At 42.1% G+C, this 24,643-nt stretch overlaps 1 protein-coding gene across 4 annotated transcripts in view; it reads right to left on the bottom strand.

The window, feature by feature from the left end:
• Positions 1 to 24,643, bottom strand: part of arid5b (AT-rich interaction domain 5B) — a 125,548-nt gene that overhangs the window by 85,542 nt on the left and 15,363 nt on the right. The window contains exon 1 of one of the 4 annotated variants that reach the window (XM_072557926.1): positions 24,080 to 24,199. The exons of the other annotated variants lie outside the window; for them this stretch is intronic. The gene's annotated coding sequence lies outside the window, so the exon portion shown is untranslated. Of the gene's footprint in view, positions 1 to 24,079; positions 24,200 to 24,643 lie in introns of those variants that run through there. 4 annotated transcript variants of the gene reach the window in all.

Genomic DNA, 24,643 nt, shown 5'->3' with positions numbered 1-24,643 from the left:
GCGGAACACACAGGCTACGCCTGCTGCTGCATGCACAAGTTGCCTTAGCCTCATGTTGCTACTTAAATGAAATGTCTGGCAAATCACTAGCAAAACCAGGCAACGCTGGGGATAGGAAATATTTGTCTCCACTATGATCCCAATGTAACAAGAGACGTATCACAATCTATTAATGATATAATGTAAATAAGACCTGGAATGATGAGCAATATGAATCAGTGAAACACAACAGTTTAAAAATTTACACACAAACTTAATACATCCAACTGTCACGCTTCTGGGGAAATGGAAGCTCATGAAACTGCTGAAGTATTTGAAACACGTTTGGACAAAAAACACACACATAATTAATGCATAAAAAGCATGTGTTTGAAACAAGACTTTAAACAAGTGTTTTGCTTTATCCTGGCAGTTAAGTTCAGCCGATGGCAACCTAAACAGGAAGTGGTAGAATAATGGCTAATGGAACCATTATCCTGCACTAATTCATGCTGGCTGACACCACACCTAAACTAATGCTATATACACAATAAGATATCGACATTGCAAAACTGTATCTTGTGTAGCAGCTAGATTCACAGGTTTTCTGCACACACAGTAATAACGAAGACAATGCCACTCTATAATTTGATGCGCTGTGATTGCTTTAATTGGAACCCAAACAGAAAATTGTTGGAGAAGGTATTTAAGAGATTCTAGAAGGTGGATGCCCAACAATTCTGGCTGAGATGGAGTTTAGGAGCCCACCCCATCACTTCACACGTTGCCGGGTAAATGCATCATACGGTTAGATGTTGTACAAACTGACAAGGTAAAATACCCATGCCACAGTCTACACAGTGTTAGAGTGACCCCAGCTGTGGCGCATCGCAGCACCACATTTCAATGTCTCCTGAGTTTCAGAGCAGCAAAACCAACCAAATGTCTCTCCTCTAATTCTGAACGGGACCTGCAAATTATACATTTGGCTCTCGATGCTCACGGATGAGGGTAGGGAAAAGTTCGATGTGAATTGTGACATCTGCGCAGTGTACATTATTCAGACAGGCTGGTGTCAGCTCCCCAGCTAACTTGACTTTGGATAAGATGACGACTTGTTCTGCTTATCAGCACAAACCGGAAGTTAAATCATTGTGTGTGTGAAATTTATCATAACAAGGGTGATAGATAGGGAGAAGCTGTTCCCACTTGGGAAAGGAGGAAAGGGCATAGTTTTAAAGTCATGTGCAAATGAAGCAGTGGTGATATGAGAAAAAAAAAGTTTTCATACATTAAGTAGTTAGGTTCTGGAATGTACTACTTGGAAATGTGGAGGAGGCAGATTCAACTGAGGTATTCAAGACAGCACTGGATGCTTTTGGATATTGAAATGGCATGTACCAACCGGGAGAAAAGGCAGGAAATTGGCACAATGGGTGAAATGGCCTCCTCCTGGATCATGCCATTCTGGGATAAAACACTGCTTCAGTCTCAATGGGAGCACTGCACCCAGTTCTGGGCGACATTATTTCACAAGGACATGAAGGCTTTACACAGGGTGCAGAAAAGATTTACTAGATTTTGTTCAGGGATGAGAAACTTCAGTTACATGGATAGGTTCAAACAGATTGGAGAAGCTGCTTCCTCTAAAAAAAAAAGGGGGGGCCAAGAGGAAATATGATCAAGGTGTTCAGAATCAAATAACTGACAGAGTAGACAGGGTGAACCTACTCTCCTGAGCTGGCAAGACCAAGATCCAGAGATGATTGGTGAAAGATGTGACAGTGATAGGAGGAAACCGTTTTTTCACACAGTGACTTGTTAGGATCGGGAGTGAGCTACCTGAGAAACAGTGTGGTGGAGGCAGGGTCAATCCCAGCTCTCAAAAGAAAACTAGATCGTTATCTGAAGAGGTAGAATTTCCGAGCTGCAAGAAAAACGAGGAGGGGTGGTACTAGCTGCATTGTCCTTGCAGACGGCCAGCATTGAGATAACAGGCCAAATGGTCTCCTCCAGTACTGTATCCATTATTTTGCTAAATTTCCCTCAAGTCAGTCAACATGCCCCTAAGCTGCTGAGGATTAATGGATAGGTGTAACTCTCAATGCATTAGTGTGCAGCAGGCCATCCACAACTATGTTCTTCTTGCAGGAAAGATTTACTTTCAACCATATCTTGAATTAAACTGGTATACCCATTTCTAAAGCTACAAAGCATACATTACTTTGTATTTTTCCTTAAATAAACACTTTCTTTCTCAGTGTACAATTGCTGATTTCATACAATACCAAATCGACATCCAAATGGGCTCTGTTCACACAGCATGCTGGTCATGGGAACTGGTCCCGGTGTCCAAACAGTTCCGAAATTAATCTGCACAATTGGAGGAAAACTGTAACATATATCCCAAGGATTCCAACTTGCTTCCTCTTAAGTAGAGGCAAAAAAAACTGCAGATGATGGAATCCAAAGTAGACAGGCAGGAGGCTGGGGGAACTCAGCAAGCCAAGCAGCATCAGGAGGTGGGGAAGTCAACGTTTCAGGTGTAACCCTCCTTCGGGGGTGGGGGGGGGTGTAGGGGGATCTGCAGATAAATGGGGTGGAAGGAAGAAGGTAGTGAAGTGGGGATAGGTGAAGACAGGTAGAGGGTACAACCTGGTTGATCAATGGGAGGAATGAATCCAGTTGGTGGCAGGGAGGAGTAGAAGGGAGGGGGAAGGTGCTGGGAAGGAAGGTTATTTGAAATTGGAGAACTCAATATTGAGTCCTCCGGGCTGTAAGCTGCCCAGGCAGAAAATGAGGCATTCCTCCAATTTGCGGTTTGGTTCGTTGTGGCAATGGAGGCGGCCAAGGATAGTCATGTTGGAAAGGGAGGGGGAAAAGTGGAATTAAAATGGGTGGTGACTTCGAGGTCTGGTTGGCCCCTGAGGGCCCAACTGCGATGCTCAGCGAACTGTTCCCTTAATTTACGGTTGGTCTCCGTGATGTAGAGAAGGCTACACTGGGAGCACTGGATATAGTGAACTAGGTTGGAAGAGAGGCAAGTGAACCTTTATCTCTTAAGCAAGCACAACTTGGTCAAGCAGACCAAAGAGGTCACCAAGATGGTCAGTCACAAGAAGGAGTCCAGAACAAAGGGATACAATTTTAAAATTGGATCTAGACCATTTAGGGCACACCTTCATTCAGTTCCTTACAATCTGCCAGCCCAGGTTGGTGGGCTTGGAGTGGGGTTATATCAATTAAGCCCAGGAGAGAGTTGCCAATGGCAGGTATGGAGATGTCCACTGAACAGAGCCAGACAGCCAAATTAACTTAGCCACAAACCTTGAGATGAATTCCTTTCTCATCATATCAATTTGTGCTGCAGGAGCCAGCAACACGGTGAACACTAATATTCAAGGGTATAGACAGATCTAAGGGTTTGCTACATTCTAAGTTCTAACAAGAGTTACACGTATTGCTGCCTAACAATAGGGGCAAGACCAGTTCAAGGGTTTCAACAGAATAGCGAGTCACTGAAGAGGTGGTCAAAGATAACACACAGAAAGAGGCCGCCTGAGAAACAAAGTGTTAAGCAGCAATGTCGTCAGCTATGTGGCTGAAAGCAACTGCTACATACACCTGTGTAGTTCAAAGGTTCAGCAAAATCCAAAAGTAATTGAGCATCTTTGTCACGAGGGCTCAGGGAAGTCCGAGTGTGAAAGGCTCAACAGGCGCCAGTATGCAGTTAATAGTTCACAGTACAGCACACAGTCAGGTTGAAGGCCCAAGAGCAGCAACTGCCTTAAGCAACTGAGTTAGAGTTGAGCTCAAAGAACAACACTAGGGGTAGTACCGGCTTGGTGAAGCTTGCTGTTTGTAAACAAACTGGCGTTGTGCCTGTAAGCAGCTTCCAAGAATCCAGGCAGTGGGGTCCCAGGAAAGGAGGGTGAATCATCCAAGCATGAGCAGTGACTGAGGCAGTCCACGATGGGCTGACTGGATAAAATTTGATGTCAGGTTGTCACAAATGAAGAATCATAAGCCCTTATGAAATTTTAACAAGATTAGATGGATTAGATTCCCTACAGTATGGAAACAGGCTATTCGGCCCAACAAGTCCACACTGACCCTCCAAACCGTAACCCACTCAGACCTATTACCCTGCCCTATATTTACCCCTGACTAATGCACCGAACACCATGGGCAATTTAGCATGGCCAATTCATCTGACCTGCACATCTTTGGATCGTGGGAGGAAACCGGAGCAGCCGGAGGAAACCCACGCAGACACGGGGAGAAATGTGCAAACACCACACAGACAGACAGTAACCAGAGGCGGGAATCGAACCCAGGTTCCCTGGAGCTATGAGGCAGCAGTGCTAACCACTGAGCTACCATGCCATCCATAATTTGAGCCTTAACCATTTGAGTGGAAATTGAAATTGACAGAGGCAATTTGCTATGCAGTGATTCGTAAAATTTGTTGGGGTGTAAAATGGACAGTAATCCTTCTGATTTCCCAAGTATTAATATCAAAACGACCCGTTGATTGCAGAACACATAAAACTTAGAATCTCCCCAGATGTACAGTAATGATCCAATCAAACTACTTTCCACTGAAAGTGGAGCACAGTTGACAACTTTGAATAAAAACGTGTTAAAGTTAAGGTTTAAGTAAAATAGATGGCATATCGTATCTGGTATTTGTACACTACAGTCAGTCAGCAAACAGAGCATAAAACAAAAAGCAAAATGGAACTTTGAGTTCTTTAACTTGTAACAATGAACTGTTTGAAGATTAATCAGCAACATTCTGATCATAGTGATACAAGACTGGATCATAAACTAATTTCTCCTCAATGACTCCCACCATTCCACCCCATCTGTAAATGCAACATTATATCAAAGTAAACTTTCTCTGGCATTTTAACACAGTTTCATCAAAAATTGACACAGAGCCACATATCTCCCTACCCTTGACAAAAATGACACACCAAAACAATCCAACATTTACACCCATCTGAGGGCAGTCAAACTCTCAGTTCAACAGCCCGATCTGAAAGATGGCACACACTGACTGTGCAGCACTCCCTCTATCCTGCATTGGGGCAACCATGTGGATCCTGTTCCCTGTGGATGGAGCTGACCACGAAACCAGAACGGGACAGACACACATGCATGCACGCCAGTATCACAGAATCGCCTCGACAGAATCACACCCGCATGGGCATAGCCCATCAGATGTCCTGGAAAAATTACAAAAAATTAATTCATTGGTTCGAGATTCTCCCTCATCCAGTCCATGAATTTGGTGGAAAGTTATGAGTATGTCTGCTTTATGAGTATGCATGGTAATGCAAATGACAATATATTGTCCAAGTAAGAGGACAGGAATTTCTCTTTAAATAACTGTTTTGCTTTGTCCACAAAACCTATTCCCTCGTAAAAGCACCCGCAGGTTCCCTAATATTCTGTAAAGCAGACTTTGCTCAGGATTACTTCACATGAAATCATCAGGTTTGATGTCTGATTGCTGTCAATTTAACATTGGCAGAAGTTGGAACACCATTACCTGCAAGCTCCCCTCCAAGCCATCCTGACTCAGAAATATATTGCTATTCCCTTCAGTGTTGCTGGGTCAAAATCCTGGAATTTCCTCCCTGTGGACTGCATCACCTTCTCAAGGGGCAACTCGGGACGGGCAATAAATGCTCACATCCATTGAACAAATATTAAAAAAAGATTATTGGTACTGAACAAAACTGGTTCACACCAGGTATTATGTTTCCCACTGTTAGGAGAAAGTAGCAACATCAAAGCCTCCCAAACAGGCAGGACATCATGGGCCTATACTGAACTGTCAGCTCCTTATGCCCTGCCTGATTTTCTGTATCATGGGTACAAAACAGGTCCCCAAATCCTAACATATAAAGGAGTGCTTAAAGTCGGCAAGCAATCACCTCCTCTCCTGAATCAGGAATTCAACTAAACCACAAACATTATCAGGATGATTCACATGAATTGAAACCAGCTTTTATAAGGACCACGACTCTTGCAGGGCAGAGTAAATGTCCCCATCTCAGGTTCTGGGAGTCTGATTTAAAGTCCCACCTGCTCCACAGCTGGGTGATAGCATTTCTGACGAGGAAATATCTACAGGGACCAACACTCTTTCCAAGCTCACTCAATTCCACCACCAGTGATAAGTATCTTGTATAATTTGGTACCTATTTAAGGGTTAATTGCCACTATGCACAACAGCCAAACCCCAGCGTGTTGTCACAGATACCTCTCTCTCTCTTTGAAAAAAGGTCAATTAAAAACAAATAGTGTTTGTCTTGGCAGATATCCAATTCATGTATATCTGAACAGCAGAGCAGGTTTGGCATGTCCTATGACGATACAGCAACACCCCCTCCCCAACTCATCAAAAAAATCCCCCTGATCTCTCTCACAGCTCCAGAATAGATAGAGAAATGATTGCACTGCACTTACACAAATTTTCCCTCAGTGCTTGCCTGTTTGTTTCAAATCATTTTAAAACAAATGAAACATGCGATATGCCAACATGGAGGTTAATGGATACAACAGAAGGATGCAGAGTGATCAGGGACACCGCTCGAATCTCAATCTACAGGTGATAATGAACAGTCAATATTATTTCAGTTGTGTCGTCATTTCAGTGAGAACCTGCCAGAGATTTGTTTTTATAACTACTCCCTTGTTCTCTGGGAAATCTATGTAGCCTGGTCGAAAGCAGAGCATGACCATTTGATCTCAAATGCTTGCAACTTATTTGTCCCACTTGCTCAATTTGGAAGCAGAGTTCTAACTTTACATCACGAGCATTAATCCAGCTCCTGGTCACGTCTAGCACATTTTCCAGTGATTACAGGAGATAACACATTGTATTGGCACATTCCTGTTTAAATGCTGGAGACATCGTACAGTGAGTGCCACATCAATGCAACAACGTCCAAGTTCATTCAGCCGATCTTGCCTGTTCCAACTCTTTCAAGAAATTATCCACATCGTGCCATTCCTCTGCCCTTTTCTATACAGTTCCTCAAAAGTTCCCCTTTTCCAAGTATTTACTCAGGTGCCTGTTGCAAGTTATTGCATTATAGGCAGTGCATTCCAAATCCTAATTTTCTGCATTAAAATATCTCATCGCCCCGATGGATCTTTTGCAAATTACCTTCAATCTGCACTCTTGAGTTACCAATCCTCTTGCAAGTAGAGACAGTTTCTCCAGATTTACTCCATCAAAACCCTTCGTCATTTTGAATACTTCTATTCAATCTCCCATCTGGATTAGTGAGCATTCAAAAACTATGCATTTCTAGAAATTAAAACTCTCTTGTAAAAGGTTAAACCAAGCGGTGAAAGACTATCCTGTGTTGACCTTTTACAGACGTTAAACATAATTGGACTTTGTTGGCCTAAAGAAAATAACATTTCATTCGAACAATGGATAAGATATTCCGAATACCCCCCAGGTCAAAGAAAACCGTGTGCATTGCAATATGTTGGTTACTCTTCACAATGTAATTGAAATACAAAGAGACACTGACATATCTTCATTTCAGAAATGCCACAGGCAAAAACACCATCTCTAAGTCACACACTAATCTGATTTGGTCACCCATCATCATTGCTTTGTCATTACCAGGTTAATATTTCGACATTCCTTCCTTAAAACAATCTTGGGAGCACCACCACTACCACAGCAGTAACTATTTCACCTTGTCTCAGGAAGTAGAGATTGGCAATATCGTTCTGCAAGAACAAACAGAACTGCTCAGCACAAGATGAATTTGTGCTTACCTGCTGATATACAGGAGTCGACTTTGCTGAATAAATTAATGCTAAATGCCCCGAATGTCTTGAGAAATGAATTCAGTGCAACACTGAGAATTGCTGCAAATTGTCAAGAGTCCAGCATATCTAATTTCACAGCAAATACAAAATATGGTAACAGGATTCTGCAGTCAATTCTGGTCTCCCTGCTATAGGAAATATGTGGTAAAACTTGAAAGAGTGCAGAAAAGATTTACAAGGATGTTGCCTGGGTTGGAGGGTTTGAGCTATAGGGAGAGGCTGAATTGGTTGGAGTTTCTTCTCCCTGAACTGTTGGAGGCTGACGGGTGACGTTATAGAGGTTTATAAAATCATTAGAGGCATGCACAGGGTGAATAGTCAAGGTCTTTTTACCCAGGGTAGGGGTGTCCAAAATTAGAGGACATTTGTTTAAGGTGAGAGGGGAGAGATTTAAAAGGAACCTGAGGGGCAACTTCTTCATGCATTAGGTGATGTCTGTGTGGAATGAGCTGCCAGAGGAAGTAGTGGAGGGTGGTACAATTACAACATTTATAAAGGCATCTAGATGGGTAAAATAAATAGGAAGGGTTTAGAGGGATATGGGCCAAATGCTGGCAAATGGGATAGATTAATTTAGACTATCTAGTCAGTATGGATGAATTGGACTGAAGTCTGTTTCTGTGCTGTACATTTCTATGACTCTAATAACATAACAAGCTCTGTTAAATTCTGGCCTGAGAAATCTGGGTCCTTTTCAATCTAATCCCACTCTTTTCCCCCCTCTCTTCACCCCTAAAACTGAACATCCCCGATTCCAGGAGCCAATGGAGAGGGTCCCAATACAGCCTTTTCTGGATTCGCAAGGTCTCTATTCTAAACAAAGTAAAATTTCAAAGCTAACAGTCCTGAGCAGGTCTGATGAGGTGAGGAAACTTGAATTATTGAGATGTCACATGAGTAACCTCAGAAGGACAGACAAGACACATCCTCTTTGTTCAACAAGATCATGTTCCCAAACAATCTCACTTCACAGCTACAGGGGGGGGGAGCCCAGTGGGCTCTGATAGAATAAGCAACAAATTCACAAGTCAGAGTGATAGATGGCTGCTACCGTATCGCTATAAAATGAAATTTTTAAATTTGACGAAAGCCTACTAAATCATTTCTGGGTTATTACAGTGACAATTGAGTGTTTTCAGTGCGAGGATTAGTCCAACATGCATACTTTCAGAAAGTATTATGGAGGGAAATCACTTACTCATGATAATCCATCAAAATATTTTTTAAATTACACGCAACTGACAGATGGGGGAAACATGGAAAACAAAATAGTTATGTTTTCAAAACAACCATCGCCACAAAACTTATGAAAATGCTTGAAAGCAAATATAAATCAGCTGGCTAATTCATTCCAGTTTTTTTTTTAATTCCCCTCATCCTAAAAAGATCCACACACACAAAAAAAAATTACAGTCGAATTACAATCTGCCTTAGAAACTATCAAAGTGAACAGAGCCACTGAAGTGCCTGATACAATGTGGAAAAATTCAAAGTGATGGAAGAGTCATAACAACAGGCTTGGAGATCAGAAACCTTCTTCTTAAAAAAAGGTGTGTTGTAATAACAATAATATTTAAAAGACATTGGGCTTCAAAAGGTGTCTAGATCCTTTTAAATAGCATGTGTAATTAAGATTTTGCTTCCTCCAACCCGTCCCCATGCTCACTAACAAAATCAAAGTATTCACAGAATCCCTACAGTGCAGGTAGAGGTTATTCACTGAGTCTGCACTGACCTTCCGAAGAAGGTCAAACCTCCCCAACATATCCTCATAACCCAGCATTTCCCATGGCCAAGCCACCCAGCCTGCACACCCCTGGACACCAATGGCAATTTAACATGGCCAATCCACCCAGTCTACACATCTTTGGACTGTGGGAGGAAACCCACGTAGCCACTGAGAGAGCGTGCAAACCCCACGCAGTCACCCAGGGCTGGAATCGCACATGGGTCCCTGGTGCTGTGAGGCATCAATGCTAACCACTGAGCCACCACGCTGCTTGAAGTTTGCGGATGTTGTAAATTAAACAAAACAGAAGGTAAGCCAATGCCCAATAGCAAGGGGTGTGAGGGACCTGGTGCAAGAATGGTGCACGGGCATGACCTTTAATCTACTTTGAGACATGCTGTTGCCTGACTTGAAAGTGAAATGTTTTGCAAATCTCCCAAAGCATTGAGCCATCACATACTTTGGCACATACTGCTCAGCAGCTGCACTTGCACCTCAATTTCTCTATACTGTCCAAAGGCTCCCATCTTAGAACGTGGTAGGAAACAGCCAAATCTGATCTCCTACTAGCTGCTGGCAGCCACACAACAGAAAAGACTGTTCAATTCAAGGGAAAGCCCATCTTCAAAAAGGAAGACCCAGCTACTGGAAAGCCCACGTTTTCAGTGACAGCAATATCATTGAGAAACTGCAGTGAGAGTCAAGTGTTCTCTCAATTATCATGTGACTGAATCCTCCAGCACATGTCATCAAACCACATGTAGGCCATCCAGCCCAATAATCTTCTACCTCAACACCGTTTTCCTCACATCATCCCCATTTATGCTAATTTTTTTAGCATCAAGGAATCAAAGTCCATCATGAACATGCTGAATAATTGAGCAACAGATCTCCTGGGCAGAAAACTGAATATATTTACAACTGAGTGAAGAAATTCCCTCCTCATCCCAGTCACCAGACCCGAAATGTTAACTTTGTTTTCTGCTCACAAATGCTGCCAGACCCGCTGAATTTTTCAAGCGACTTCTGTTTTTGTTGCTGATTTACAGCATTCGCGTTTTTTTTGGTTTTTATCTAGATCCCTCAATCTGGGCTAACATCCCTCTTGCATAGAGCTGCTGAGTCCCGGAAACACTCCAGGCGGTTCAATGTCCAACAAGAGTTGGTAATGCTAACTGGTGGTCACTTTGACGACGTTAGGATCAGAATGCCAGATTATGCTGGAGATTCCAGTAGGAAATGGGGGGGGGGTGGAAGGAGGAGGAGGGATGGAGGGAGGGTGGAGAGGGGAGAGAAGAGGAATCACAAGGAACAGTAAGCCAGCTACAGGCAGCAGGAATGGGAGCAGAGAAACGAACCTTGAACCAGACTCATGTTGAGCAGTGGAAAAGCTAACCTCATACTGACCCTCCGGGTGCGCAGTGCTCCCTTGGCACTGACCCTCACCCCTGCTTTATCACTTATGCCCCAATGACAGATTTCCTTCAGCACCACTGCTGACATAGCAGCACTCCCTCAGTAGTGCACTTGTGTGACAGCCTTAGTTTTGCGCTTCAGTATCTGATGTGGGTTTTGATCTGCCCCATCCACCCCATACAGGGCTACCTACAACATTAGTCAAGAGTCATTCCTGCCTTCGAAATGTTCATTAATCGGCCTCCACCTCTTTCTGGGGAAGAGCACCCCTCAGCACCATACCTCAGGAGAGAAACAATGATGAATGGTGACCCCTATTTCTGAAATGTGACCCTCTCTGCCACACTACTGGGAGGGAACACCCTGTTGACAGTAAAGTTTAGCAGACTGAATTGCAAGCTTAAGACCAGCATCACAAAAGACCAATTTCAAACCTCTACCAACTCCCACCCCACTGCTGCCCTGCTCTGTGGTCGGGTCACACACCAGGGCGAGCCTCATACACCCCCTTGTGGCCAGATGAATTGCAATACTGGCAGAACCCAGCGTTGAAATCACAATCTACAACCTCTCAATCACTGCTGCTTGAGATAGGACCGAGCACATGCATGCAGCGGATGAGCAAAGATGAGAAAATAAAAATCACACCCTTGTTTAAGGGCAGAATTCCTAACAATCACACTGCCAATTTTAAAATCATTGTGGTTTTACATTTACATGTGTAAACACAGCACAGCAGTTGAGGAGCACGCATCTTCCCTCCTCTATCTCACTTGTTTCTTTTTGAGCAAAAGAATTTACCCATCTCAGAAACTTCAAACCCCAAGACTGGCTGCTCGTGCTTGAGAGGGCATTTCTGCGGCAAACACACCCGGATAAATCCTGGCATCAAGAGATTTAGCTCCAACGTGTCCTCTTCTGAAACTGCTCTACACTCCTTGTGTCTTCAGCGTGATGAGAGAAGGTAAGTAACAACAGCAGGAGAGCTAGTGTACGAGCACTCACTTTACAGACAAGCACGCATGTTAAAGAGAGAGGTCACTTTCCAAATACGCACCTGGGAGAAGTCACACCCCAGTCCGACACCACCAAACGAGCCACATTTCGCTCTCTATCTGCACTGCATTGGTGAAAACCCCACTCAAAACACCACACATATAAGCAGCATAGTTAATCAAAATACCATACTAGGCAGCTTATCAGAAAAGCAGGAACATGACTGCAAAACAACTGATAAGAAAAGATAAAAACAAATAAAGTCTTTTGAGGCCCATTTCATTTGTACCATGAGTCATATTAATAAACCACACTGTTGTTTCAGTCACAGAAAGAGGGCAGACAATAAAACTATTCATTTCCTAAAAGGTCACCCTGGGAGAAGCACATATTGTTTCATAGTCTATCAGTGAAACTATTATTCAGCTCAAGGAATAAAATATTATAACAAGTACTTTGAAACGTACTGATGGGTTCATTAGGGAGACCAGAGGAAAAAAAAACAATTTGCAGAGGGAAATCTGAAGACAATTAATCACTCGCTTGTTTTACTTAATTTTCCAATCTGTTTACACTTTTCCAACTACAAATGCATTTTTTATGCCCCAGCTCACAATTTACATCATGCAGCCTCAGATTGCTGGCACTGCGCCAAGTTGCAGTCATGAGGAAACTAACTACACATGAACAGATTCAGTGTTTCATAATGGATAAAGGAACATGTAAATTTTCGGCATGTCAGCAAATAGAGAATCATGGCACACAGACTGCATACAAAACAAATTTAAAACAAGCCTGTTCATGGGCAGAATAAAAGTTGCTCCAAAAATAATCACCACTTTCCACGGCTTCTTGAAAGCTATATTTTTGTTTCCTCTCCCTCTCCAGCTCTAAAATGGTCAAGTTTATCTCTTTAATTTTGCCTGTCCCTTCCCTTCATATTAAAAAAAAAGCTGCGGTTCTTGTGTATATATTACCAATAAAACTTCTGAGTCAAAGAGTACCCTTGCAAAACAACAAAAGTCAAAAGGGCACTGCGCCAAACAGAGTTAACAGATTAATCACTGTTCATTCCATTCTCCTCAACAACAAGCTTGTTCCAAGCACATAGGGATGAAACAAAAAAAAAGGCAGCAATATCAGACCCGTGTAGATGAGGGGACTATAGCCCAGTCTGGAAGCAGAAATTTTTAAGTTTCCGTCCAAGATAAAATTGATTGCATCTCTGGGATCTTAACTATTCAACTGGAAACAAATGCATTGCCCAATCACTTATTATTTTCTTGTAAACTGAGATGGCAACTTCAAAACAGAAAAAGAATAATAGGTTTCATTTCCAAATTACTTTTGAATCAGAAGACTGGAAGATTTACTGGTTTCCTGTTTCAGCTTGCAAAGGGAAAAACTATAGAGACGGCATAATTAGTCCAGGCTTTTTCTCCCCCCAGCAGTTTCCAATTGGTTCTCAAAGTGACAACATAATCCAGCCCTCTTTAATATGATTCAATTAAGATACAGTGATATTATTTCAGAATGTCCGTGCAAATTAGCCACAATTAAAAACACTTCCAGTAATGCGAGCATTTACATGGTAAAAACAACACACTATAATTCTGATATTCAAATGCATTCCAGCATAGTTTAGTTGATTTTCTGGTATACCAAGGGTATTGGGCAATCGATTTTATCGTTGAGGGAAATTTCTGAGTCAGTGTCACAATAAAATGAGTTGACATCAGTTTCATTTCTTTAGGTTTCCAGCGAGTTTGTGGGTTTGCACAGTAACCCCGCCTCACTTCAGAAATAGGTTTTACTTGATAGGATGGATAGGATTTCCCTATTCTAGATGTCTGGCAGGCAAAAATGAAGTCAATCAGAGGCCATTGTCATCCAAGTGGTCAGCACTAATCCAACAGAGTCACACCTATACATTGGGAAATCTGTGCACAAAGTGGAGGACAAGTTATTATGGTGAGGTTGCATCAAGACAGTCTTTTTTTGTTCATTCATAAGATGAGAGAGTCACCAACTCAGCCAACATTTATAAGACCATAAGACATAAGAGTGGAAGAAATGGCATTCGGCCCATCGAGTCCACTCCGCCATTTAATCGTGGCTGATGGGTGTTTCAATTCCACTTACCCGTACTCTCCCAGTAGCCCTTAATTCCTTGTGAGATCAAGAATTTATCAATCTCTGCCTTGAAGACACCCAACATCCTGGTCTCCACTGCACTCTGTGGCAATGAATTCCACAGGCCCGCCCTCTCTGGCTGAAGAAATGTCTTCTCATTTCCATTCTAAATTGACCCCCTCTAATTTTAAGGCTATGCCCAGGAGTCTTAATCTCCCCACCTAACGGAAACAACTTCCCAGCGTCCACCCTTTCTAAGCCATGCATTATCTTGTAAGTTTCTATTAGATGGCCCCTCAACCTTCTAAACTCTAATGAAAACAATCCCAGGATCCTCAGCCGTTCATCGTATGTTAGACCTACAATTCCAGGGATCATCCATGTGAATCTCCACTGGACACACTCCAGTGCCAGTATGTCCTTCCTGAGCCCAAAATTGGACACAGTATTTTAAGTTGGGCCTAACTAGAGCTTTATAAAGTCTTTATCGCCCATCCTTAGTCGCCTTTGAAAGGTGGTGCAGAGCTGCCATCTTGGACCACAGCAATCTATTTGGTGTATACCCACTATACCACTAGGGAAGGAATTCCAGGATTTTGATCCAGTGACACTGAAGGAACGGTGATATGCTTCCAAGTCAGCATGGTGAGTGGCTTGCAGGGGGTCCTGCAGGTGGTGGTGTTTCCATGTATCTGCTGCCCTTGGCCATCTGGTTAAGGAGGGTCTGTGAGATTGGAAGATGCTAAAGAGCCTTGATATATTACATCCTGTGGATAATACACACTGCTACTACTGAGCATTGGTTGTGGAGGGAGGGAATATTTGTGGATGTGGTGCCAATCAAGTGGCTGCTTTGTTCTGCACCCATCCAGGCAAGTACAGAGTTTTCCACTGCAGTCTGACTTGTGCTAGAGTTTAAAAGGAGTCTGGAGGTGAGTTACATGCCACATTATTCCTAGCCTCTTGCATTCACAATTTTAAAATGGCAAGTCCTGCTCAGATTGTGATCAATTGTAACTCCCAAGATGTTGACAGAGGGGGATTCAGTGATAAAAAATTGAATGTCAACGGACTCTAGCAAGTTTTGGTCTTACTGGAGATAGCCATTGCCTGGTACTGTGGCATGAATGCTGTTTACTCACTTTCAGCCTATGCCTGTACATTGTCCAAATCTTCTTGTATTTAGACATGGACTGCTTCAGTATATGAGGACTTGCAAACAGTGCTGAACATTGTGCAATCATTAGTGAATATCCTCACTTCTGAATTTATAATGGACGGAAGGTGATAAGGTTTGTGTAAAGAATGGCTCAGGGATATGAACAGTGACTTATTTAATTCTTACATGAAATTTGTGCATCATTGGCAAGACTAGCATTTGCTGTCTGTCTGAATTAGAGATGGCCACGTTATGCCATCTCAGGGGACAGTTAAGAGTCAACCACATTGCTGTGGGTCTGGAGTCACATGTAGGCCAGGCCAGGGGAAGCTGTCAGATTCTGTTCCCTAAAAGAAAGGATATAAATGAACTAGATGAATTTTTATAACAACCAAAAATGGTTACACTGTCTTCATAAGAGTAGCTTTTTATACTAATTTTTTTAAATTTGAATTCAAATTTCATTATATCTCCCAAATCCCCCAGAACATTAGCATGGTTCTCCAGATTACTGGTCCAGGGACAATTATCACTACAGCTCCACTTGCTTTCATTCATATAATCACCTTTAATGTAGTGAAACACCCCAAGAGGCTTCCTCAAATGGTAAGATCAGATTAAAAACTAACAGTAAACCAAAGGGTGAGGTGACTGGGACTGATAAAGCTTGGTCAGAGAGAGACGTCAAAAGGTTCAACAATGAGCAGGAGAGGCTGAGGGTGGGAGTAACAGAGAGTGAGGCTCAGGTAGTGAAGGCACAGCCTCCAATGATAGGGCTTGGGAGTGACAGGCGCTGCAAGGAAACAGAATCAGCTGAACACAGTTCTCAAAAAAGACCCCAAAAATGCATGTTACCGTACTATGAATGAATAGGACCTCAAGTCAATTTTGATGGGTCGACAATTCTGTCCTCTTTTTCTCCCCCAAGGTGCCGACAAAGTAGCAGCGCAAAATGCAGCCTCCTTAGCCTGGATATTCTGCCTGCATTTGTTTTTTTCTTTGCTTTTTTTTTTAAAAAAGCATGTGCTCCCATTTATTGTGATAGCTTACCTCCTTTTAAAACGACCTTGGTGAAAGGTGTCTTCTCACGGCCCAGGCCCAGCGACGAGGTGACTTCCAAAGGCCCAGAATGGAGATAAGGGCCTGGCGCCTGGTGTGGCAGTCGCATCCTGTCATGGGGGTTTTCTTCAGTTGCTTCCTGGCATTCCAGCAGCCCAGTGTGGAGGTCTAGCCCAGTGTGGAGGTCTAGCCCAGTGTGGAGGTCTAGCCCAGTGTGGAGGTCTAGCCCAGTGTGGAGGTCTAGCCCAGTGTGGAGGTCTAGCCCAGTGTGGAGGTCTAGCCCAGTGTGGAGGTCTAGCCCAGTGTGGAGGTCTAGCCCAGTGTGGAGGTCTAGCCCAGTGTGGAGGTCTAGCCCAGACGTGGAGGTCTAGCCCAGACGTGGAGGTCTCAGCCTGGTTTTCCAGTGCAATGCACACTGAACCCAGGAGTAGTTAATTGAACTGTAATGAACTTTTCCTTTTCTTCTTACTTATGACATCTTGTCATTAATTTAAGCACTGTGGTATGGCAAATTATAAAACTTTTCACTAATTTTTTTTGTAAAAATACACTTGACAATAAATTACCATTCTAACTCAAAATGCTAAGTTAACTCATGCTGATGTGAAGCCAGAGCCAGTCTACATTTGCACCATGGTTCAGAGTAGGACCAGATAGGTTTCTCTAAAATTTTCAATTTACAGACCTTGAGCGATATTCTTGATATTAAGAATATACATTTCCACAGTAGGACATATGAGAGACCAAGGGTGAAGCATAACGTGTGGCGATACATTGAATTTGACTGCACCCTTATTTTCAAGGCACAAAAGGTTTATAATATTAGAAATTTGATGAATAAAGTACATTTTCTGCAAAAACAAAAATTTTCAATGTCACCAACCCCTAAAAAGACCCCGAATCAGGTGTATTGTTGTGAGATCAATATCTGGAAAGAAACAAAATTACGTGCATTACGAGAGACCCCAACCCCTCGGACAGTGAGTAGACAGGATGATTATATCCACTTCTCACCCTATCTGGGCACTGGCCCAAAGATAAACCCAGCATCAGATCAGCAAGAATGAAAATTGGAAGTCTTAAATACCCTCAAGAGCAACTAAAGCAGGTCATTAAAGCATCCTTTCACTCCCACGAAAGCATGTTAAAAACTAAAATAGCTACAGCATTAAACATTGATTGTATAAAACTAGTTATCCTTTTCAGTAAATGTACTCTTTTGCTTACCTCCCCCAGCCAAAATACTAATTTTAGATTTGAGTACACATCTTGGCAGCAGCATTTCTAAGTTTTTTTAAACCTGCAGTTTGGAGTTTAACTGAAGGGGTGGCAAGTTAATTGAGGTGTTTAAAGATGATTAACAAGATAGAGGAGGCCAGAGAAAAAGAGATACAGTTTCCTCTGGTGGGGGAGTACAACACAAAAGGAGCATAACCTTCAGATTTGAGCGAGGTCATTCACGGGTAAAATCAGAAACTTGGGATGGTGGAAATCAGGAACTCTCGCTTCCAAAAAGCTGTGGAGACCAGGAACAATTGAAAACGGAGATTGACAGGTTTTTGTTCGGGAAGGGAAATTAAACCAAAAAGCGAGTGGATGCAGTTATGACACAATCTAAAAAGGGCAGAATAGATTTGAGGGACCGAAAGGTCTGTTCCGGTTCCTCGAATGTTCCTATTTTTAAACTGGAGTCCTGTTATTTTTAGTGCGCTGCAGAGATAAATAGGCCCATTTTGCAATATCTTTCCTCTCTTACACGATACAAAAGTAATGACGCAAACAGCTTTTCATAACTTCTTTTTTAACCTAAGGCAACGAAACAGATAGCATTTTACAAATTACTGGGCATCTATTCTTGAAACTGAACACAATAATTTATTACATGTACTCCTTGCAAATGCAATTACTGTACCAATTCTGAAAAAGGGAAAAAACATGATTTGAAATAAATAGTTTGACGCACTTGTGACACATTTCGACAGATCTGGGTGAACAATTGTTCTCAGCAAGCTAACCTGAATGCTATTAATCACAGTCATCATCACAGCCTTTATTCAGGCTTGAAGATAAGGAAAAGCATTCAGAATATAAAAATATATTAGTAAAATACAATAAGGCTATTATGTTAATTTACTGCGTAAACTAGAAATGCTTTCACATTTAGAAGGTAACTGCTGTGCAAAGAAATGATAGAGTTTTTTAAGGCAATGTTTAAACAGAATTCAACCTTCTCTTAAGCAACAATTGGATCAAGCCAGAATTTTCCAGCCGAGTACAAATTGAGCTATTTTCTCAAAGACTGTCTAATGAATAATTAGAAGCAAGAATTCAACAACAGGAAACTAGCCGGGAAAAAAAATTAATTGCATTTGTTATGAATGTTCTCAAATTCGTGGAATAAGTGGAAAAGCATAAAACCATTGCAACAGTAATAACACACCCATAGTTTGCTTACTGATTGTATTGTTCAATTCAGGAAGTTAGAAGGCATCAAAAACCCCTTTGAATCTGGCCTATTCTTGAAGTACGCAGAGTAGTATTGCAACGAGGTGTTGGAAAATACAAGTGACGCAGTCAAAATCTTTATTTGGACATGCTTTTAACAGCACAATAACATTATACTGATTGCAAAATCATTGCTAATGATTCATTAGTTTGATTACAATATTGTCCAAATTTCAGAGCAACACAGTCACAGGAGTTGGCTATTTGGCCCATTGAGGCTGCTGCAGCATTCAATGAGGTCACGGCGAATCTGCAACCTAAATCCATCGCTGCCCTCGTCCCATATCAAATCTCAACTTCAAATTTAAACAACTGATTGAGCATCAACTGCTGTTTGGGGAAAGAATTTCAGACTTCTGTTGTATTTATGTGTGGAAACGTTTACTAAAAGAAGATCAGCCACTAATGTTTCAACAATGTCCTGGAGTCATAGGCACCCTGACTAATGGAATTAGTTTCTGTCTATCTACACAACCTGTTCCCCTTGATAGCTGCTGAACCTTCTAAAGTCCAACCATGCCATTCTTAGTTGGTATAATTTCACCCTTAGATTTTAGATATGTCTACTCATAGTGTCTCTTACCCCAACTGAAAAAAGACCAATATTTCCTTCCTAAGGAGGGGTGTCCAGAACAGCTCTCAATACTCCACGAGTTTCTGGATTAGTGGTGCTGGAAGAGCACAGCAGTTCAGGCAGCATCCAAGTTGGATGCTGGCTGAACTGCTGTGCTCTTCCAGCACCACTAATCCAGAATTTGGTTTCCAGCATCTGCAGTCATTGTTTTTACCTCGTTGATTTTAACTCCACGAGTTTTCTTCTAAATGAAAATGGCCAGCTTTCACTACAGCATTTTCAGTAACTGATTATTAAAATGCCAATAAATGGTGTACATGGAGCATGCATCCCTCTGAAGAAAAAGTCTCTTTGGGCTTTCATTTTTAAGCTTTTTTGACATTTTTGAAAAAACCCAGTATGTACCCATTGGTTCCAAAGTGGATGACCACACATTTATGTACATCGAAAGTTATTTGTTACAACATCTCTGCAGTGTTAGAATCCCACTTACACCGACGACGTGACTCTAAGTAACAACTTTCAAACTCCCCAAGCTAGCATCCATGATGGAGAACATCTATGTAAACTTTTCACACTATAATTCAACCTACCCATGGATTCATAATGAAAGTGAACACTGGCATGAATGACCTCCACATCAGCTGACAACAAAATGAGTCTCTGAGAAATTCCATGGAAGACTGGCCAGCAGTTTATTAAGTCAGAAACAAACACGAACAATGGCTGGGAAACTCAGCAGGTCTGGCAACATCTGTGGAGAGAGAAACAGTTAACATTTCAAGTCCTGTGACCCATCCTCACTTCTGAAGTAGTCATATTGGACTCAACACATCAACCATTTCTCTATCCACCGATACTGCCAGAGCTGCTGAGTTTCTCCAGCCATTGTCCATTTTTGCTTCTAATAGAAATTTAAAAACAAAAATCATGATTTCTGCTCATCCCACTCTCTATAAACCTGATCTCAACCAAAGTTCTACTGACCATAACCTAACTGCATATCCCAAGGTGTTCTTGAAAGGATTAGAATTAGGTTTATTGTCACATATACTCAAGTACAGGGATACGATAAATGAAAAGTGTACAAAGTTGCAACTTCCCGCGCCATCCTGAGTAAAAGGGTATAGGCAGCATATGAGGAGCAGGAAAATCCTCTCATTTATCTCTCCACCCTTCAGGCACTCTGCCTCCATTCCTGATGAAGGACTTTTGCCCGAAACGTCAATTTTCCTGCTCCTCGGATGCTGCCTGAACTGCTGTGCTTTTCCAGCACCACTCTAATCTAGACTCTGGTTTCCAGCATCTGCAGTCCTTGTTTTTACTTAGGTAAAATTTGAAAAATGAAAAAAATAAAGTTAGAACATCAGTCTTACAGTCCTTATAAAGCTACATTCGTACAAAATTTTAGGTATAAATAAGAAAAGTAGAGAAATAAGTTTAAAATTTCAGCATTACAGTCTTTCTAAAGTAGGGAGATTGTCACAGGAAATCTCTCCATAAATCCCCCACATCTTCAAATGGTACTTTTCCCCATATCTACCCAGACTCTCCAATCAGAAACCCCACCCCGCCTCGAGGAATTCTGCTACACAAGATGCTGTACAATATTTCAAAGGTTGGGCTAAAATTTAATTTTGGGAGGAAAGATGGCCAAGGGAAAGATAGATTTTCATGGTAGTGGTGGTTCACTACAGCCCTTGTTACTGGTGAATCTCAACATTATGAATTCTCCTCCTCAAAAAAAAGTACATTTGGGAGAGAGGATTTACAAACAGCATGCGAGATTGTTATGGCCCAGTTTTAAATTCCCAGCGAGAAGGAGCTGGGCTACTATCCATATTGTATCTTGTCCAGCAAATGCAGAGTTATCTCAGGCATGTGAAAAAAAATTCTGCCTCCACATGTAGACTGTGGCCATAAATGAATAGGGTTGTGAAACCGAAACGCAAGATTTGCTTATTTAAATAGGTACACTTGAAAGCTTGAAGCACAGAATTAAGATGGCATGTGGACCAAGTTTCTGATGCAACAGAAGTGCACTGATTTACCAAACTGGCATGCAACGGAGTGAGTTATTTCAGTACAATGCACTTGTTCAAAAATCCTCTGTTAAGACAATTGTCTCAAATACCATATTGACATAATCAGGTGGAAAATGATCAAAGTGTGACAGAAACAAGTGTGTGGATACAACATTCACATCGATTCTAGCAGATCCCCAATCATGTTGTTCATAGACAGTCTCCAATCTAAAGTCTGGCTGCTCTGTTTAGTCAATCATCAGACTGGTGCACTTAAAGGTTCAATTAGTCCCTGTGTATGTTCTGCTAGCTGTAGCTGGTTATAAATTGCAGAGGTCAATGAGAGGTCAGCAAACTGTTTAGAAATTTCAGTCGATGGGTTAATCACTGGCTAACTTTATTTTATTGAGATTGCTATATTGATCCAACATTTTTTGTGTTTGTGTGTGGTGGGGTGGGCACGGGAATGATGGTGGTGGCTACGTTGGCGGCTGGAAGCCAAGGTCTCTTTCCAATTTGCTAAAGCCCATCAAATTCCGATTGGCACTCATCATCATTCTGACCTGCTAAAATCAAGGGGGGCATTACTGAGCAAGTGCCCAGCCCATCCTAGGGCCCTTTAAAGCCCTCCACAATCCCCAGTGAAATCTGCCAGCTAAGAGCTGATGTCGCTGAGCACATTCAGAGATTTGAGAAACCCCAAATTTTTGCAACCGATAGGCCACTGATCCCAAACGGGCGAGTCTACAAAGACACATTCTCAGCCAAGTCTGTTGAAAACACAAGATGATAAACTAAGATTCCATTCCAATGTGTGAGGATTCAAATTGAATAGGGTTTAAAATGGGAGGAACAACTCTGGTGGTGCAGTGGTAGTACCCCTACGTCTGAGCCAGGAGGCGTGGGTTTAAGTCCCACCACTCCTGAGGTGTGTAGTAATATCTCTGAACAGGTTAATTGGAAAATATCTATAATGAGGGGTTTGGAAGTGAGCGGGGAGATGGTAGTCAACTTCATTCCTTCAGTTTCCTGTCAGAATACCAAGTTTCCAATGAACCCATTCCTACTGTTCACTGTACTGGACACTCACATTTGTAACCAGGATGTCCCAAGAAATATCATGGAAGACCTGGCAACAGTGTTTCCAGTCTGCCGTACTGCATTATCACAAACGATTACGCATCACTCACCTCTAAAGAAAAAGTACAGAACACCAGACGCCTGGATCTCTTACATTAACCTCCGTACGAACCCAAAGTTTCCACGACAGTCATTAACCCTGCTGCCCTGAAAGAACACACCTACATTTTGCATGGTATAATCTTTCTGACCTTACAATGCACTGCATTCTCTGACTCACTGTTAACAGTGTGACAGGAAGTTTTTTAGTAATATTAGCCATTGGGTTTGTTAATGTATGTTGGAAAATATGCTGCTTAATCAAAGTGCACAATATTATTTTGCATTTTATATAATCCCGCTGCAGAAGAGCATCGATATCCATTCAAAGCTGCAAGGTATAAATTTTCTGCAGATACACTGCTCTTTGCAAATCCACACCTTAGTGACTGCACTCTCTTTCCACAAAAACATACATTAATCTTCTCTGTTGAGTAGTTTTTCTCTCCCCTATATATTGACAGACATGGCTGTGGACTTGTTTTAAAACATGATACATTTATTCACAGCACACAGTGGCAGTGACACGTCTGCTGCTTCCAAGGGACCTGGGCCTTCATTTGCTGCCAACTGCCCAGAAACTCTGGCCCCAGAACAGATGACACAAAGTGATTAGCTCTTTTAAACCATTTCTGTTTAAAACAAAGTGCCACACACGCATTGGTGAAACATCTTAGAATGGAGTTAAATGGCAACACCTCTCTGACATGCAGGGTGAATTTCAGCTTCCAATTATTTAACACTCTCTGAATGTTAGATGAGTACTGCCTAACAATTATTTCCAAAGAGAGGAACCAACCATCTCCCCTTGATATTCAATGGCTTCAGCACTGAAACCCTCCAAGATCAATGGACTGGGAGTAACCGTTGAGCAGAGTCTGAACCGGATCAAGCAGGTAAATCCTGTAACGACACGAGAGGCCAGAATTCTGCAGTAAGTCACCACCTGACTGCAACAAAGACTGTTCACCAAACACAAGAGACAAATCAGGAGCTATGTTCCCCCAATTGTTTTCTTTGCCTTCTGTGCCAACTTCAGAGGCAACAAATTCCGATATTGGAGGATGCGTCAATACAATGATTGATGAGCACAAATCCTCAGATGGCGTGCAGTTTAGACGGATAATTGATTGGGAGTGTGATGGAATAATCTTCACCTGCTACATCAGTGCAATTTCAACATGTAAGAAGCCTCAACATCATCTGGGACATTTGGTCAGCATCACCTTCAACAGTCATTCCCTCCACCGCTGATGCACAGTAGCAGCAGCGTGTACTACATACAAGATACACGGCAGCAACAAACCAAGGCTTCTTTGACCACACTTTCCAAATTTACAGCCTCTGGTATTTAGCAGGAGAAGGCCGAAAATGCATGGGAGAACCATCATCTGCAAGGTTCATTCAGACTCTCACGGCATCCCGACATGGAACTACAATCGCTGTTGCTTCACACTCACTGGGTCAAAACTCTTGATTTTTGTTCCTACCATGACCGCACATGTACGTACATCCGAGGACTGTCGTGGTTCAAAAAGGTAGCTCCCCACCACCTTCTCTAGGGCAACTAAGGACAGACAATAAATGCTGGGCTCGTCTGCGATGCTCACATCCCACAAAAGAACTTGAAAAAAATGCCACCAAACACATGATCAGAAACTGAGCTTGACATTATCCTTTACAGCTAATCCGACAATTGGTAATCTTAAGTCCCAAAACAAAAATTGTATTGAGAGACTGATAAACTGAAAGGATAATTGGCTATGTTTTCCAGTCTGAAATCGCTTTATTGTGTCACATATTTCAAAACTGCTCCAGCAAGTGTAATTAATCAAACAATGCATGCTCAAAACTAGTGATGAAGGCCCACTCTTTGTGCAGTTTGTCAAGCAGCTCATCGGATTAGCAGCTTTATTTAAGAGATGGTCCCTTGAATCCGAACACAATTATCTTTTTTAATCCATTCACAAGATGCAGGTGTCTCTCTATGACTAGGCCAGCACTTGCTGCCAATCCCTAATTGT

This window comes from Chiloscyllium punctatum, chromosome 38 (genome assembly GCF_047496795.1).
Source record: "Chiloscyllium punctatum isolate Juve2018m chromosome 38, sChiPun1.3, whole genome shotgun sequence".
NCBI classification, from domain to species: Eukaryota; Metazoa; Chordata; class Chondrichthyes; order Orectolobiformes; family Hemiscylliidae; genus Chiloscyllium; species Chiloscyllium punctatum.
This window is presented reverse-complemented; position numbering and strand designations above follow the sequence as displayed.